This window comes from Pinus tabuliformis, chromosome 7, assembly GCF_031772625.1.
Source record: "Pinus tabuliformis cultivar Carrire ecotype Pingquan chromosome 7, CPIR1, whole genome shotgun sequence".
Taxonomy (NCBI): Eukaryota; Viridiplantae; Streptophyta; class Pinopsida; order Pinales; family Pinaceae; genus Pinus; species Pinus tabuliformis.
In genome coordinates, this window is record NC_142293.1 from 1,238,628,662 (window position 1) to 1,238,633,770 (window position 5,109).

At 39.1% G+C, this 5,109-nt stretch overlaps 1 long non-coding RNA gene across 2 annotated transcripts; it reads left to right on the forward strand.

Annotated features, from left to right (window-relative positions):
• The first annotated feature begins 424 nt into the window (after positions 1–424).
• On the forward strand, positions 425–2,247 carry LOC149251855 (uncharacterized). Of its 2 annotated transcripts, XR_016266929.1 has the most exons (3): positions 491–880; positions 1,040–1,174; positions 1,506–2,247. It is a non-coding gene; the product is annotated as an uncharacterized LOC149251855 (long non-coding RNA). The 2 variants fall into 2 exon arrangements; XR_016266928.1 differs by having other exon boundaries at positions 425–880; positions 1,040–2,247.
• The last annotated feature ends 2,862 nt before the right edge of the window (positions 2,248–5,109 follow it).

The window sequence follows — 5,109 nt, forward strand, 5'->3', positions numbered from 1 at the left end:
TTAATAATGGAGATGGAAGCATGCGTGTCATCTCTAACATTATTATTTAATGCCCATCTTCCACATTATAATACTGAAATGATTTCCTAAAAAAAATTATCATACTGAAATAATTTCCTTGTCATTTTTCCTTAGCAAATAAAAAAAATTAAGTGCACCATTATGAAAATTGTGTTGAACAACATATAAGCTATAGTCAAGGCCTGAACCTAGTGATTTTTGTGAGCAATCGTTGAATTCTACCTTGCCCATTTCCCATTTATCCAAGCTTTAAAATAACTCTTCTATGGTGGGATTTCTAATGAAATCGATGAATTTTGTATTCTTATTTCGGTTTCTTTTGAAAATGATGAATTTTGTGTTTTACCTTTTGGTTTTGGAAGAAAATGATGAATTATGTGTTATATTTAGGCCGATAGGCCTTCCTTTGAAAGGGACTTTCGTCGTCCCTTTGTCCCTCAAGCTGACACGTGGCCGCTGGATTCCGCAAGGCAAAACCAAGGGGTTTTCAGTCTCCTGTGACAGGTAGAGCGGGACGAGCGGAACAGTTTCAGTCTCCTGTGACAGGTAGAGCGGGACGAGCGGAACAGTTCTGAGGGAGTGGCGTTCCGCAAGGCAAAACCAGGGGGTTTTCAGTCTCGTGTGACGGGTAGAGCGGGACGAGCGGAACAGTTCTGAGGGAGTGGCGTCGTGGATATTAATGTTGTGCGAGGGAATGGCGGCGTCGTCTAACTGTTCTGGGGTTCCTTTGGATGTTAGAGCAGTCTGTGATTCACGGTTTGTTTTCCAGTTTGTTCGACAGCCTGCCGCCCTGAAGACAGTCCTCACATTTTGCAAGCGCAAGCAAAAGTTCATCAGCCCATTTTTACCTGTGACAGAGGTGATCGCTAGCTATTTCTGTGTTCATTTTCTTTCCATTCATTCTATCCATCGGTCTGTTGAATGCAAGTATTGCTGCTGCGTCTTTTTTTGGTTATGAAGAGAGGCGGCTTTCTCCACTACAGCTAGGGTTTTGACCCCTGGTGCCAACTCGCTGCAGGTAGCTTTCATCACGTCGTCAATTTTTACCCTAAATCCCTGACGCCCTGAAGACAGTCCTCACATTTTGCAAGCGCAAGGATCATCAGCCTATTTTTACCTGCAAGTTTAGCCGTGACAGAGGTGATCGCTCCAGGCAAGTTTGTTCATGGCTTCTTTCTTAGTCTTTGGATGTTTATTTATATATGAAAATTTTTTGTTCCACAATAATGTCTTAACCACCTATCTTCTCTGTGGTTATAGACTGTTATCTTATTCAAACTCTCCGCAATACTAGATTAGTACAAGCGTTTTTTTTAGCCTCCATGAAACATACACAATTGCATATGTTCCCTCTTCTACGAAAGGGTGCAGTTGGAAAGCCATGTCCTGAGGCATGAATGCGTAGCTTTATCCCCAAACGTTGAATGCTTATAAATTCAAGGTCATGATTACGGAAAAACTAATAGGAATTTTCATTATCCCAGACCAGACATTAATTACAGAAGGGCGGGGAGCCTTTATAACTGATTAGAGAATTGTTGGGCGAAGTATAAGCAGGGAGCTTGCATTGACCAGAGCTTTGTGGGTGAAAGGATTTACACGGAGAGTGTGATAAAGTACATTCAGTTAGTGTTACCAGGAATCTGCAAAAATGTGTTGTTGCACTATTTGTAAGGTGTGTTCATGCCTTATTTTTCTGGCTGTTCTGATAGGTCTCTTGTTTGGTTTCAGTGTCTTCAAACGAGCGTTCCACCATGCAGAGCAGTGCCTTCATGACTGCAGTGGCAAATATGAGGTAGCACTGGCTCCTAATGGAAGACCCTTTCTGAGACATCCATGATGCGTTGATAGCCTCACGGCTCAGAGATTTGCTCTGTATTTCAGTTTACAGTGTTGGATGCTTAGGTGTATATATATGTTAATAAAGTAAGAAGAGTACATCAGCTGAGACATCCCCATGATGGTTGAAAAAGATTGCCTTGCAGTTTATAGGGTTTGTTGATGGCCTGGTGCATCTTCTCCTCCACAAGCTACGTGGGTATTGCTAAATCATTCTTTTTAGTCATTTTTTGGGTATTCGTAGGACCATAAGAGCGGATCCATGGCTATATAGCTGGTTCACTTCCATGGATCAGTATATGAATTTTTCTGTTATGTAACATGCTATTCAGTATTTGGGTTGTTTACTGACTATGATTTTTCAAGAAGTATGATAAATTTCGTGAAGATGTCCATCAGTATGTCTTATTTGCTTATTCTGGACTTTCATGGCAAATGCAATGGTTGATTTTGAGCATATGCGTTGTAAACATGTTGGGATGAGCTATATGATTCTAAATTCTTCAGACTGAATTCCTGTGCAATATTAGGAGCCAATAGCATATATCGAAGTCAAGAGTCAAGACAGGCATTCTTCTTCATCATTTGACGCCATCAATACCCAAAGAATATAGTTGATGCATTATAATATTGCTTAGGACGTTTTCCTTAAATCCACGGTTTCTGTTGTTTCGTTGACTCATGGCATGTTCTTTCATATATGTCTCTGTTGGAACTTGCAATCTGCAATTTGATAAATGCCTATGAATTCAATTTTGAGTATGATTAAAACAAACTTGCAAACCGGGGATCTATTTGGTTGTGGAGTTCTTATACCATAGGAGGGTTTTCTCCACCTGAAATCTGTCTATTACTATCTGCATTCTCTATTTCTGTGTTCAATTTCTTTTCATTCATTCTATCCATCGGTCTGTTGAATGCAAGTATTGCTGCTTCGTCTTTTTTGGTTATGAAGAGAGGCGGCTTTCTCCACTACAGCCCAGATGGCAAGATTCCTTCTACATTAAACAACAAAACCATGTCAGCATTTTACCCTTCCATCACATACACAAACTTGAGTTTTACATCATTTGGATGTTCAGCTTTCAAAGCTGCTCCAAACACACACAATGGGTTGCACACTGCTATTACTCTGTTTTCTAAAACTCTCAATTGCTTAGTTACACAGACTTACAAGCAGAATAGCTCCTGTTCATCACTCAGCTATACAACAGATTCCATGTACATGGGTTTGTTTTCGATTGCATGTGAAAATTCACAGGTTTATTGATATTCTGTCTGTATTCTTAAAATTTCCATAGGATTAAAAAATTTAGAAAAATTGGCCTATTACCCTACACCTTTGACTGAGTTCAGTCATTACGAATCTGCAAGGCATCATAATGCCCAAATCCATGATACAAAACACTAACCGGATTTCCCTTCCCATAATCTTGACCATACTCTGCAATGGCAATGAGGCCATCAGCATCCCTCTCATGCACATACACAGTTATTGGCATCCTGTATCCATCCAGAGATAAAATCATTAACTTCAGTTAATAGCAATTTGTAACCGATGTAATACCTACTGCAGTGTTCTAACACTTGTCTCCCTCAGCAAAACAAAATAATTCATTGTTGCACAGACCAAAATCTACCCTTTAATGTCTATTGCTACACATCCCATTTATGTTCGATAGGCAAGAACTGAATATACGATGCAATGCCCATCATAATGCTTTCATATTTATGTCAATGTCTTAAATCTGAAAACTAATTTGAAAAAAGGGTCCTATAGGAAAGCCGGCTAAGAAATCTGGCGGAAACTCCCAACTCCCTTCCCAGAGAGCAGAGCGTCTATCAGAATTCGATCATGCAGATTTTTTTCCTATTGAATAGGCTCGTTTTGACAGACGATACAGCAGCACTAAACGTGAATAATACACCCCATCATAGTTCCAACTACTACTTAAACCCCAATTGCTCATATAATTTCATATAAAATCAAACATATTAGATCGCCAATTGCACAACATATTTCATTTGATATGAAAATTGTTAAACAAAATCCCCAATTCCTGCAAGCTTCCATATAAGATCAAAACAATCGTTGAATGAAACAAACTGCATATTTACAGAAAGCTTATGCTAAAACATAAACAAATGAATATAGTATTGACCGAAATAATTGTTTGAACATTACAGGATCTGCACAAGCCAGTACAACTGTTTATAGTTCATCACTTAAGTTAATTGCTCAACGCCATGATTAGTGTGAAATGGATGTTATTGTTAAGATGCTATGCTAAAAGAGCTCACTTTCTTTGGTGTTGCAACCACAAGTGGAGCTCCTGGAGAATTTGTAATAGCAAATTTGTCATGCATAAATTTGCTATCCACACTGGATTCATCTTTTGGAACAATCTTCTAGCAATAGCAGCTTTTTAGCCCATTCTGGCCCTTGTAACACACATGTCGCTGTTTTTTACTTGCCGGAAGTTCCAGATGACAGAAAATTTACCAACAGTGCCAAGTACATGGCACTCCTGCCTTCCTCTCTCAGTAACCTGCAGTGATGAAGAGAATATATGTCAGAAATTAGTACACTTGAAGAGCTAATAAAGGTTATATTCCAGCCCAACGGTCCTGTAAGGTTCAATTGCTACATGTTATGAAGTTGAAGTCTTTTTTGTGTACCGTATCCCTTCATAGACAATTGCTAACTTTAAATACATTATTATTTGTTTATAGTGGTGATATTCAAGAAGTATATGGCCAAATTTTCCTGTTTCTGTAAGGCATCCTTTAAATATCAAGGTTTCCTTCGAAAAAAATATCTTTCCCCTCTTCTTCAATTAACAAAGGCCACGCAACCTCCTCTTCTCATCAAGAATGTGCAATATTTATGTCTTCATCAAATCACACAAGCATCTGTCGGAAGCATACTATTCTTCAGAGATGTAGTTGTGTTCTGCCTTGGCTGGACTGTATCTAGGGTTTCATTCAGTCATCATTTAAAGATGCATTAGTCTCTCGGAGACTGTCGAAATCCAGGATCTCTTCTCCAACTGGGATGTATGCTCAATACTTGCCCATACCTTTGCCATATCTTTTTTAATGTTTTGGGTTTGCTTCCTTCACCCACATGTGCTTGTTCTTGCATGTTTTGATGTTTTTTTGGCATTCTGATGGGGTTCATTTTCACTTCCCTGTGCCAATCATTCTCAGGATGCTATCTATTTCTTTAGGTGGTTGATTACCTCCTCA